This window comes from Neodiprion pinetum, chromosome 1 (genome assembly GCF_021155775.2).
Source record: "Neodiprion pinetum isolate iyNeoPine1 chromosome 1, iyNeoPine1.2, whole genome shotgun sequence".
Lineage (NCBI taxonomy): Eukaryota > Metazoa > Arthropoda > Insecta > Hymenoptera > Diprionidae > Neodiprion > Neodiprion pinetum.
Window position 1 is genome coordinate 15,046,733 of NC_060232.1, and position 14,755 is coordinate 15,061,487.

A 14,755-nucleotide genomic window follows, 5' to 3' on the forward strand; every position below is an offset into this window, starting at 1 on the left:
AGCCTACGTAAACAACGACCACACAGAATGGGACATACACTTACAAGACTTACAATTCGCAATCAATACATGTACACACACATCAACTAAACACACCAGCCTTTTTAAACCTAGGAAGGGAACTAAGTCCCACACAATGTCTAAGAAATCAGTTAGAAAACGACGACGAAATAGAATTACAAGACACAGACAGATGGACAGACCACTTGAGACGACTACAAATACTTAGAGACGAAGTACAGAGGCACTTAATAGAAGCAAACGAAAAACAAGCACACTACTACAACCTACGAAGACGAGACATTCAATTCAAGGAAGGAGACAGAGTACTGAAAAAGAACCATACGCTCTCATCCGGACCAGAACGAACAGCAAAGTTAAGTAAAAAATTCATAGGCCCATACATAATCACTAGGAAAGTCTCACCCACAATATACGAATTAACAACAGAAAGCGGTAAAAACATGGGAAAATGTCACATAGAAGACCTAAAATTATATACATAATCAAATAAGCAATAAAAGAACCACGCCCGATAACACACCCCGAAAATAAACTAACATGTGTATTCACCCCACAGAAACACAACATGGATAAGCAGCAACCAAAAATACCGGCCCTGATGACACTGCGACTGACGAGACCGACGACAACGACAACACAGACAGAAAAAACACCACTATTGCAAACACCAGGACAGGCCCCACACCCACACAGATACGGACGCGACGGCACACACCAGACTGAGACCCGACGAACCCTACTACCGACACCCACCACATACATACAGGTAACACAGACCACCACGACAACAACACACATAACAACCACTGCACCCACAGCCACACAGAGACACTCACAAACACACACACCGATGACCACACACACAATTACACTCTCCGGACCAAGGCAATGCCCGAAATGCAACGGGCTGGTCCGGGGCACAAAATACACCGAACACATACAAACCTGCACACAAGCTAACACAGACACACCACACCCACCACAAATTGTCACACACCCACCAACAGTTACCAAAACCACACGAACCACGGCCACACACACGACTACACACCCACCCGCCAAGAAACAAACACCCCACACAACCACACGCCCCACACCCACACCAACACCACGGCACACACTACCCCCCGCATCACCCCCTCAATGGGCACACACCAGATTCGCGAGACCACAAACAACAGAAGACAGGATCTTACAGACATTCGCCAACATGGACAGACACACAGAACCGACGCAGACAGAACAAACATACAAAAAACGCACAGGACCACCCCCCGAAATAATAGCCATAATTGCCAACCTACAATCAACAAGCACCCTGGACGACGAACTACAAGCCGAACGAGACAGATACATGACCAGACGAGCACTCCAACGCACAAACACTGACGAAACAGAAGCCAGCACCTCAACACGCCAACCACACACCACACATCAAACAGCACCACACAAAACACAACCCCCAAACACACCAGACACTGACAGCGACACAGATTCCACCACCTCCACCGCAGAGACAGTTATACACATAGAAACCACACACACAAGCACGCTACAGACGCAAACGACGGACAACGACACAGGCAGTAACACCGACACCACCTCACTCACGGACACAGTCGAACATACACAAACACCCCAACCAACCACACACACCACACGGGACTCAAGACGATACAAAAAACGGAAAACAATACGCAAACGGAAGAAAGAACAAAACAGAAAACACTAGACAAACTGACAACACCAAACGGACGGACGAACAACGTAAAAACGACGCACACACAACACGGGACGCAATACGATACAAAAAAAAAAAAAAAAAGAGGGGACAAAACAGAAAACACTAAATACACTAACAACACCAAACCGACGGACGAACAACGACAGACGGAGGCCAAAGAAACAGAACACAACCCAAAAAGAGAGAGGAGAAGGGAGAAACAATCACGAGCCACGAGGACCAAAGAACAACGCAAAAACTCACCAAGATCCACACCGACGAGAACCACCGAAACAAAACCAAAAACTTAAGTACAAAATAATATAAGAATAGAATAAGTTTGTATAAGAAAAAAAAAAAAAAAAAAAAAAAACATGATTTTGATTAAGACACAAGAGATCAAGTAGAATAAGTAGATATAAGACAACCCACAACCCACACCAAACACACACCCCGCAAATACAACCCAACCTACATTCCTTACCCCCGACAGATCGGAGCAGACAACACAGAAACAACAGAAATAACAAAAGGAGAATACACAGACGAAATGACCACAAAATCCGTCACCGAAACCGGCTCACCCTATAGGCCTCGCCCCGCGTGGGGAGGGGGGAGTTGTGACGTTGCACCTAGAGTGCAAGTCACAACAAACCCCAAACCCGCGGGGAAGAGCCGAACGGGTGAGTCCCGTCCCGTCGGGAAAGGCCCGAACATAACCGAAGCCCCCCGACGCTCGGCAAAGCCGAGCGCGAAGAGCAGTACGATCACGGCCGTGACAGCAACAAGACCAGAGCAGCCTAGGCTACGAGCGAAAGAGAGAGAGAAAGAAAGAACGAGAGAAACCACCACACTCACACCGACACACCCCGCTACACGCACGCCGACGACTCCAGGAACCAGCGAGACCCAGCCACACTCCACCACACCTCAAGACACACACACACACACGCCGACGACACCAGGTTAGCCTGCATTCTACAGCCGATCTGCTCCTCCCCTCGCAATACCAACCCTTCCGACCTCACATTCCCCGTCACCTCCCACACTCCTTCCCCCCCCCCCCCCCCCCCCCCTGCGCGCGTACCTGTAAGTTAGTATTAAGTAACGCTCAGGGCTGAGGCGTGATCAGCCCCCGCTCAAGTCTACAACCCTTTTATACCTCTTAGTTTAAGTCGACCCCTTTTGCACAAATATACACACCAAGTTTTACCTTTCACATCCGCCCCGTCTCTAATTGTCTCTCCCCCCCCCCCCCCCCCACATTATTCGTGCGGACTCAAAACCCGTCACAAACTGGATAAAGCTTTGAAAATATGTTTTGATTCCGCAATATTCAAATTTAACAACGATAAGTATGCGCAACAATTCGGGTTGCCCATGGGATCTCCTCTCTCCCCAATCTTGTCAGACCTTGTCATGGAAGACTTGGAAATGTCTTGCATTAACAATCTTGATTTTAATTAACCGTTCTATTTTCGATATGTTGATGATATTCTCACTGCTGTTCCTAAAGAAAAAATAGATCAAACTCTTAATATTTTGAACCGATATCATCCACGATTACAATTTACTATCGAAATAGAAGAAAATAAGGCCATCAATTTCTTAGATGTATTGCTGATACACAACAACAATAATATCAAAACAGATTGGTTCCACAAAAAAACCTGGTCACAAAGATATTTGAATTTCAATTCTCACCACCCAATGTCCTACAAAATAGGCACCATCATTAACCTAGTTGACCGAGCCATCAAACTTTCTAGTACGGAGTTCCAGGAAAAAAATCTGTCGCTCATATACAATGTACCAAGATGGAATGATTATCCTCATGGCCTATTACACAAACATATTATTAAGAGACGCACCTACATCAACAACTTACCTGACAATAATATTGACTCTGCTCCCGCAGGTGACAACAGTAGACCTGCTACTACATATATTCCCATCCCACATGTATCTGGTCTCTTTGAGTCATTGAACCGTCTATTTACCAAACATAATGTCAAGTTTGTTGGAAAAAATTCGAAAGATTTACAATTAGTCTTTGACACGGGAAAAGATAAGATCCCCATTGGCAAACGATCCAACGTTGTGTATAAAATACCTTGCAATGATTGCAACCAAGTTTATTTCGGACAAACTGGCCGCCACCTCAACACCAGAATCGAAGAGCATCAACGCGATGTGCATGAGATTGAAGAACGTCACACCGCTCTAACAAAACATGGTATAAATAAACAACATACTTTTAACTACAACAATACAAACATCCGTTGTGAAGAACCCAATTATTATGACAGACTATTACTAGTAATGTGCAACATTGCAGGTCACATTGTTAGAACGTATAATTTTAGAAAACTGGTAAATTCGAAAAATTAACGACGGAGCCAGGAATCGAACCTGGTATCTAGCGATGCTTTACCGGAGCCTTACTCCACTAGACCACCTAGCCGCCCTGACTCTGATGTCGTTGATTCCTCTCATCACCAGTAAGTTCAAATTTGTTTTCTTGTGTAGTGATAATACGTGTGAATGAAGAAAGTGTTCTTCCTCTTTGAGCACAACTTGTGAGAATGTCTGTCAGTGTGTTTACATTTTGGAATCTTACGCTTCTGATGCGAAGCTCGTAAGACAGTCAATGACCGTCTAACATTGAAATGCGGATATGCATCATCAATATTAATAATAATCACGAGGCATTTTTTATTGTTGAAACGTATAATTTTGAAAAACTGGTAAATTCGAAAAATCAACGACGGAGCCCGTAATCGAACCTGGTATCTAGCGATGCTTTACCGAAGCCTTACTCTACTAGACCACCTAGCCGCCCTGACTCTGAAGTCGTTAATTCCTCTCATCACCTGTAAGTTCAAATTTGTTTTCTTGTGCTGTGATGGTATGTGTGAATATAGAAAGTGTTCTTCCTCTCCGAGCACAACTTGTAAGAATGTCTGTGAGTGTGTTTACATTTTGTAATCTTACGCTTCTGATGCGAAGCTCGTAAGACAGTTAATGACCGTCTTATATTGGAATGCGGATATGCATCATCAATATTGATATTAATCACGAGGCATTTTCCATTGCTGAAACGTATAATTCTGAAGAATTGGAAAATTTGGAAAGGTAAAGACGAAGCCAGAAATCAAACCTGGTATCTAGCGATGCTTTATCGGAGCTTTACTTCACTAGACCACCTAGTCGCCCTTACTCGTATGTCGTTAATTCCTCTCATCACCGGTAAGTTCAAATTTGTTTTCTTGTGTTATGATAGTATGTGTAAATATAGGAAGTGTTCTTCCTCTTCGAGCACAACTTGTAAGAATGTCTGTAAGTGTGTTTACATTTTGGAATCTCACGCTTCTGATGCGAAGCTTGTAAGACAGTCAATGACCGTCTGATATTGAAATGCGGATATGCATCATCAATATTAATATTATTCACGAGGCATTTTTTATTGTTGAAACGTATAATTTTGGAAAACTGGTGAATTCAAGGGATTAACGACGGAGCCTGGAATCGAACCTGGGATCCAGCGATGTTTTAACGGAGCCTCAATCCACTAGACCCACTAGGCGCCCTGACTCTGATGTCGTTAATTCCTCTCATCACCAGTAAGTTCAAATTTGTTTTTTTGTGCTGTGATAGTATGTGTGAATATAGGAAGTGTTCTTTCTCTTCCAGCACAACTTGTAAAAATGTCTGTAAGTGTGTTTACATTTTGGAATCTAACGCTTCTGATGCGAAGCTCGTAAGACAGTCAATGACCGTCTAATATTGAAATGCGGATATGCATTATCAATATTAATATTAATCACGAGGAATTTTTCATTGTTGAAACGTATAATTTTGGAAAACTGGTGAATTCAGAAAATTACGACGGAGCCAGTAATCGAACCTGGTATCTAGCGATGCTTTACCGGAGCCTTACTCCACTAGACCACCTAGCCGCCCTGACTTTGATGTCGTTGATTCCTATCATCACAAGTGAGTTTAAATTTGTCTTCTTGTGCTGTGATAGTATGTGTGAATATAGAAAGTGTTCTTTTTCTTCAAGCACAACTTGTAAGAATGTGTGTGAGTGAGTTCAAATTTTGGAATATTACGCTTCTGATGCGAAGCTCGTAAGACAGTCAATGACCGTCTAACATTGAAATGCGGATATGCATCCTTAATATTAATTATGATTACAAAGCATTTCTCATTGTTGAAACGTGTGATTTGGAAAAACTGGTAAATTCAAAATATTAACGACGGAGCCAGGAATCGAACCTGGTATCTAGCGATGCTTCACCGGAGCCTTACTCCACTAGACTTCCTCGCCGCCCTGACTCTGATGTCGTTAATTCCTCTCATCACCAGTAGGTTCGAATTCGTTTTCTTGTGCTGTGATAGTCTGTGTGAATATAGAAAGTGTTCTTCCTCTTCGAGCACAACTTGTAAGGATGTCTGTAACTGTGTTTACATTTTGGAATCTCACGCTTCTGATGCGAAGATCGTGAGACAGTCAATGTCCGTCTAATATTGAAATGCGGATGTGCATCATCAATAATAATATTGCTCACGAGGCATTTTTTATTGTTGAAACGGATAATTTTGGAAAACTAGTGAATTTGAAAAATTAACGACGGAGCCTGGAATCGAACCTGGTATCTAGCGATGCTTTACCGGAGCCTTACTCCACTAGACCACCTAGGCGCCCTGACTCTGATGTCGTTAATTTCTCTCATCACCAGTAAGTTCAAATTTGTTTTCTTGTGCTGTGATAGTATGTGTGAATATAGAAAGTGTTCCACCTTTCCGAGCACAACTTGTAAGAATGTCTGTAAGTGTGTTTACATTTCGGAATCTTACGCTTCTGATGCGAAGCTCGTAAGACAGTCAATGACCGTCTGATATTGAAATGCGGATATGCATTATCAATAATAATAATAATCACTAGGCATTTTTCATTGTTGAAACGTATAATTTCAGAAAACTGGTAAATTCGAAAAATTAACGACGGAGCCAGGAATCGAACCTGGTATCTAGCGATGCTTCACCGGAGCCTGACTCCACTAGACCACCCAGCCGCCCTGACTCTGATGTCGTTAACTCCACTCATCATCAGTGAGTTCAAATTTGTTTTCTTGTGCTGTGACAGTATGTGTGAAGATAGGAAGTGTTCTTTCTCTTAGAGCACAACTTTTAAGAATGTCTGTAAGTGTGTTTACATTTCGGAATCTTACGCTCCTGATGCGAAGCTCGTAAGACAGTCAATGACCGACTAATATTGAAATGCGGATATGCATCATCAATGATAATATCAATCAGGAGGCATTTTTCATTGTTGGAACGTGTAATTTTGAAAGACTGGTGAATTCGACAAATCAACGACGGAGCCAGGAATCGAACCTGGTATCTAGCGATGCTTTACCGGAGCCTTACTCCACTAGACCACCTAGCCGCCCTGACTATGATGTGGTTTATTCCTCTCATCACCAGTAAGTTCAAATTTGTTTTCTTGTGCTGTGACAGTATGTGTGAAGATAGGAAGTTTTCTTTCTCTTTGAGCACAACTTGTAAGAATGTCTGTAAGTGTGTTCACATTCCGGAATCTTACGCTTCTGATGCGAAGCTCGTAAGACAGTCAATGACCGTCTAATATTGAAATGCGGATATGCATCATCAATATTAATGATAATCACGAGGCATTTTTCATTGTTCAAACGTATAATCCTGAAAGACTGGTAAATTCGAAAAATTAACGACGGAGACAGAAATCGAACCCAGTATCTAGCGATGCTTTACCGGAGCCTTACACTACTAGACCACCTAGCCACCCTGACTCTGATGTCGTTTATTTTTCTCATCACCAGTAAGTTTAAATTTGTTTTGTTGTGCTGTGATAGTATGTGTGAATATATGAAGTGTTCTTCCTCTTCGAGCACAACTTGTGAGAATGTCTGTAAGTGTGTTTACATTCCGGAATCTCACGCTTCTGATGCGAAGCTCGTAAGACAGTCAATGACCGTCTAATATTGAAATGCGGATATGCATCATCAATATTGATATCAATCACGAGGCATTTTTCATCGCTGAAACGTGTAATTTTGAAAGACTGGTGAATTCGAAAAATTAACGATAGAGCCAGGAACCGAACCTGGTATCTAGCGATGCTTTACCGGAGCCTCACTCCACTAGACCACCTAGCCACCCTGACTCTGATGTCGTCAATTCCTCTCATCACCGGTAACTTCAGATTTGTTTTCTTGTGCTGTGATAGTATGTGTGAATATAGAAAGTGTTCTTCCTCTTTAAGCACAACTTGTGAGAATGTCTGTGAGTGTGTTTACATTACGGAATCTTACGCTTCAGATGCGAAGCTCGTAAGACAGTCAATGACCGTCTTATATTGAAATGCGGATATGCATCATCAATATTGATATTAATCACGAGGCATTTTTCATTGTTGAAACGTATAATTCTAAAAAACTGGTGAATTCGAAAAATTAACGACGGAGCTAGGAATCGAACCTGATATCCAGCGATGCTTTACCGAAGCCTCACTCTACTAGACCACCTAGCCGACCTGACTCTGATGTCGTTAATTCCTCTCATTACCAGTAAGTTCAAATTTGTTTTCTTGTGCTGTGATAATATGTGTGAATATAGAAAGTTTTCTTCCTCTTCAAGCACAACTTGTAAGAATGTCTGTATGTGTGTTTACATTTTTGAATCTCACGCTTCTGATGCGAAGATCGTAAGACAGTCAATGACCGGCTAATATTGAAATGCGGATGTGCATCATCAATAATAATATTAATCACGAGGCATTTTCTATTGTTGAAACGTATAATTTTGGAAAACTGGTGATTTTGAAAAATTAACGACGGAGCCTGGAATCAAACCTGGTATCTAGCCATGCTTTACCGGAGCCTCACTCCACTAGACCACCTAGCCGCCCTGACTCATCGCTAGATGTCATGCAAATATTGCGCAACGATCATATATGTATTTATATGTTTATTCAAACAGAGAATTGAATGATAATTGATAACAACAAATGGTAAGAGGAAGCGTTAACGTTATATTATATTAAATTAGACGTGCGTTACGCCTGGAAGCAGCATTGAGACTGCTCACACGGCCTCTCGCCGGGCTCGGCGACAGTGCATATGAAGTGCATAATCGCGTAATTTGAGCACTGCTGCCGATAAGAAAGCCAAGCGCATAAGGCGGGCTACGCTGCATGATAAATTTCGTACTTATTCAAATGATTCCCGTCATGTTCCTACAAGAGGATATAAACTCTTACATTCAATCAGAAATGTTCCAGCTCTATCACATCCCCCGACGAAGACAAAGGCGCGTCTCTGCGGCTTCTGATCTCTCGTAGGATTCTTGCGTTACGTTTAGCCTGTGTCTTAATCCTGCGTTTTAATTTCCTTCGTTCTACTACTTCCAAAGCAGAGGGATTCCTTTCGCAACAATATCCGGCGAACGCCGAAATATAGGTTGGTGTATTAAATTTCCACAGCAAGAGTAGAATAGACAAGACGGATATCGTTCCAGAAACGGCAGCTATTGATGGGATCCCTATACCTTTGAAGTTAGCCCGTATATTGTTGACCCGAAGGGTCGCTTCGTTAGTCGCGAGGACACTCTTAAGGTCTCAAATGGCTTGTCCTTGATTCTTGAGGGTATCCAAGGTAATCACGCCACGCAATACAATTTCCCGGCCTGTTACAAATTTGTTTAGCGGGGAAATGGTATCCGCATGTATTCCTGTTAATTGAGAAGTCATATGTTCTACGATTAATTAAACTCGCGTTACCAAAGTTTGAAGTTCGCAGCTCTGATTCGTGGTTATCAGGGATGGCTTGGTGATTTGAATAATAAAAGTCTGCATTGAAGCGCATGTTATGGTTACCTCAATTGGCTTCGAAGGTAAGATTATTTGCGATCCCTGCGTTCTTATGTAAGCAATATCTGTGACGAGAAAACGACTGAGAGTTCATCCTCGTGGTATGGGATCAGTTATTTTCTCACAAAGTTCAATAGTATCGTTGCGATGTCCCACATCGCGGTAATCAACAATGAAATAATCGGTTATCTGTTTCAGTTGAGGAAATGTGACTTCTCTTATAAAATTCTCACGTACTAATTTTAAAGCACATGTTGGGTTAAGCGTTACATAAGTGTGATTTATTCTTACGGGCACCGGGGTATTCTGAATTATTACCCAAGGTTCCCTTTCTAAGTAAGGCACTGTGAGTATACAGATAAGTTTGCCTTTATCTGTGGCTATAGTTAAATCACTTATTTCAATAAACTTCTTGTAATTTTCCTCTTTAATAGGTATTAGTGTCTTTTTGTCATTGGCGTCGAAAGCTTGAAGAGCTGTCATATGCTCCTTTGGAGTAAAAAGGGTGGTATCGATGATACCATGCCTTCCCAATTGCACGGCAGTCATTACCAGGTCGATTAGTCGTTGCAGTTCCTCAATTTCAAATAAACTTAGAGTTATAGCTTCCATGTATTACTGATAAGCAAGCGTTTTGTTACCTTTTACTTTCAATGATTCTAATTGTCCCCATACAGTTTCCAAAGAGTGTTTGAGTTTGAGGTGATTTGTATTCAAGACATTAATTTGGACTTGATTGATGTGCAAGGACTTGGTTACAACAAGATTTAGAGTGTCCGTTACATTTTTTAGTGAGGCTGGATTTCCATCAATTATTTCCAAATCATCTGCGTCAGCAGTTCCATAGATTGATTTTTGGATTGTTCCTGAAAAGGTGAACATTTCTCTTTCCGGTCTGATGTTTGGCGTGAGATAAGATTTCCTTAGGGGATACATTTCATTTGTCAGGCCCGTCAGAAGGACATGTTTTCCAAATACCGCCTCAACTTCGCGCAAGGCTTCGTCAGTAACATCGCTCGACGCGAGCGCTTTCGGAGTACTCGTTTTGGTTCCGTGGGATTGAGATTCCCTTAATTTAGAGGGGCGGCGCGTCATTCGAAGAATAGGCGCACCCAAGTCTAAAATGACTTCCAAAATATTCTTGTGTGTCGAGGCACGGGCAAATTCTAAATCTAAAGCGTCCAGGGCGGACTGGGCGAGGGATCGCTGACCAGGGTTCCAATGGTCCAGATAGGTATCCCGTATCGTCTGGAGGCCTCCGAGTTTGTCGTGAATGTCGAGTAATGGTTTGGTGAACCCACTCGCGTCAATGGATTGGAATATCTTCCATCTTTCCTGGTACATGTATACTTTGCCCACTTCCTTCTGGAGTAAAGTCCCATTGATAACTGAGACATCGAAGTAGGCTAGGGATAGAATGCTACACCCATAACAAAAGAAACTGAGACTCTATTCCGTGGAGAACCAATCGTTACCCTGAACCCGTTTTAGTTTAATTCTAGGGATTGGATGGTTTTCCCTTGGTCCGGTTTCGTATTCGTAGTACGGTTTGGCATTATTCAGATGGGTCTTCCAATAAGATGCCGTGGAATCATCCACGGTTTTCTTGTAAGTGATATTTCCTTTTTGTTCGTTAATCTCGCCGACGACGAATGGTCCATTCCAAATCCTCTTCAAGGCGTTCTGTCGCGTATGGTTCTTGATCATTACTTCATCTCCCACTTGATATAAAGGAGTTTGTCGTCGTGTTCCTTGGTCCACTTGTTTTTGGTTTTTCTCTCTGGATTTGGTAAGCCAGACCAGAGCTTTCTCGAACCGTTCCTCCCATTTCCGTATCCACAACATTTTCTTACTAATCACGGTTTCCAATCGGTTTTCGCGGAAACCGTCAGGATTGTTGGCTTCGTGACAGAACATGAGGTTGTGAGGCCCTTCACCTGTTGATTGATGAACGGAAGTGTTATAGGCACGCGCCATTTCTATTAAAACCTTGTCCCAAGTGTATATTCTCTCTTTGCAGGCAGTTCGAATATAGTCTTCCAAGACACTATGCATTCGTTCTATAGAGCCGTTCGACTGCAGGTGATATGCAGTTGTAATGACATGTTTGATATTATAGTGTTCGAGAAAGGAATCGGTCAGCTCGTTACAAAACTCCTTTCCCATGTCCGTCAGGATTACTTTGGGGCACCTGAAGTTACCTATCCTGTACTCTGATAGAGCCTTGATAACTTCTGTCGCGGTTTTGTTCGGAAGTGGGGCACATTTGATGAATTTAGTTATTGAATCCTGCATCGTGAGGATATATCGGTGTTTGTTCCAAGATTCGACCAGAGGTCCGACGATATCTATTGAAATTTGATCGTTAGGTTTTTCAGCAAAGGTTTCGAAAAGAATAGCGGGTGATTTCATTTGTATCCTTTCCTTTTTATACATCTGACACGTGGGGCATGCCTGGATAAAGGAATTGATATCATTCTCCATACGTGACCATACGGCCGTTTCTTTTACTCGGTCAATTGTTTTTGCTAGGCCGAAGTGTCCATTGATGTCGTTGTGAGCGCTGGCCATGATTTCTTTTTGTTGCTGTTTGTTAGGCACATCCTTTCCTGTCAAGCGAAATGATATGTCTGCACCTGAGTCCTGACGTATCCTCTTGAGATCTTCGATGATCGAATTGGTTTCTTCTTTGGTGGTTTTCTTAGGGTCAATCCAGAAGTATATCTGTTCGTACCTTTTCGGATGAATGTAGTTTCTGAGTTTCTCACGTCTATCAGTCTGATTCTTTGGTATAATCAGGGTGTTTTCAGAGGCATCCTTTTATTCTAGGGTAATCTTCACCCATTTGCCGTCCTCCCCTTTTCGGATTCGGTTGGAAACGAGTTTGATGTGAGATTTTGTCCTGCCTGTTGTGAGTGACAATCTCTCGATGTCAATGTGGCGTGCGGCAATATGGTGGACCCACTTGGGATTCCTATCAATGGGTGTGATTTCGTATAGTCCCTTCTCCAATTCGGTGAGTTTTCCGAAGATCTCTTCCTTTGTGCGAAAGACTCTAGACAACTCATCCGCTACTACGTTACTTTTTCCCGAAACATGTTCTATCAGGAATGAGTATTCCTCCAATCTTAGTCTCCAACGCAGCAGGCGTTGACTGGGGTCTACGCAATTTTTCAGCCATACGAGTGCACGATGATTGGTGCGGATGATGAAGGGTTTATCTGGTGTATTGAGCAAATATACTCCTAGTCTCTTGACGGCCTATACAACAGCAAGCATCTCCTTCTCTGTCGTGCTGTTATTCCTTTCCGCATCATTCAGGGTTCGAGATAAGAAATATATGGGGTGGCCGTCTTGAGATAGTACTGCTCCAATTCCATCGTTTGACGCGTCGGTGGTTACGACGTATTGTTTAGCTGGGTCTGATCTTACAAGTATCGGTGGTGTGACCAACTTTTCTTCCAGGGTTTCGAAGGCTTCTTGGCAGGCTGCTGACCAATCCCATGGGGTGTCCTTTCTTGTTGACCTTGTTAATGGTTTCGCTAACATTGAATAGTTTTGTATGGACTTTCGGTAATACCTTGTCAAACCAAGGAAGGATCGAATCGTCTTAACGTTGACTGGAACGGGTGATTGTTGTATCGCTCTGGTGTTTTCCGGATCTGGTTTGCTCCCTTCGTCAGTGATGACATATCCGAGGCATCTCACTTCAGTTTTTATGAAGGCGCACTTTTCTGGCTGGAATTTCAGGTTACATTGTCTTAAACGCTGAAATACGGTTTTTACATTTCGATGGTGTTCTTCCTCCGTTTCACCAAAAATTATTACGTCATCGATGTGGACGCAACAGATCTTCTGATTTAATCCTCTCAGCGCATCGTTCATCATGCGTTGGAAGGTCGCAGGAGCGTTCCGTAATCCGAAAGGCATTCGTTGGTATTTGAAATGCCCGTCGGGGGTTAGGAAGGCAGTATATTTCTTGGAGTCAGCAGCCATGTTGATCTGGTGGAAACCTGCGGCCATGTCGACAGTAGTGAAGAACTTGGCCCTTCCCATGTGATCGAGTAAATCCTCGATTATTGGTATCGGATAAGAATCCTAAACGGTAAGTTCATTAATCTTCCTGAAATCGATCACAATTCTATACTTGGGCTTTCCGTCGGGGCCCGGTTTTTTGGGTACAACCCAAACTGGCGAGTTGTATGGCGACTCGGATTCCGTTATTATTTCTTGTTTCAACATTTTCTCTACTTCCTCTTTTACAACCTGCTGGTGCAGCTGTGGAGCACGGAAACTTTTCACATTGACAATGCGTTGAGGATCTGACAACTCGATGCAATGTTCAGTCATTGAAGTTCCATTGACCATGTCTTCCTCCTGTAAGGCAAAGATATCGCTGAAATCCTGAAGAATACTCCAAATTTCTTTCTGGTACTCCTCCGGTAGGTGTTTCAAGTCGACAGTATGTTGGAGCGCCTGCTCTCTTTCATCACGTGGTTGTTGCCATACACCCGGGGTTGACATACTCTTTACTCGGTGGACTTGGACGTTCTCCAGTCCGAGCTCGATATGTTCGTCTTCAGCGGTAGTGATGATTCCATAAGCTGTACCATGATTGTTCGTGTGTACAATCTGCACCGGGATATTTTCCATAGGCATTCCGTCTTTATAGACTATGCGTAACATGAGATCGAGATTCTTTGCGTCGGTATCGATGGCAATTTTGTTCACCGAATTTGGTTTAAATCGAATTTTTCGGTTGCTACTAAGGTGGTGTATCTTATTCTTCAGGGTGAGCGTCGAGGCATTCAACTGGAAATCTCGCCTCCTCATAAACGGGTTTCCCATGATTCCATATTCTTTGTCAGGCAGATAATCGTCTGTTATGATGACGAATTCGTTCTTTAGCCCCATATGAGTTAGTACAGCAATTTCATTCGCGGAATTTAGCGCTTTGCCAGTCTTGAAGGAAATTTTGCGTTTGATAATTGGACAAATTTGTTTATCCGATGGATAAATAACCTTCCGTTTTATGAGGTTCATTGATGCACCTGTATCGACCATAAGGGTTACTCCTTGCTTTGTTTCTCCAA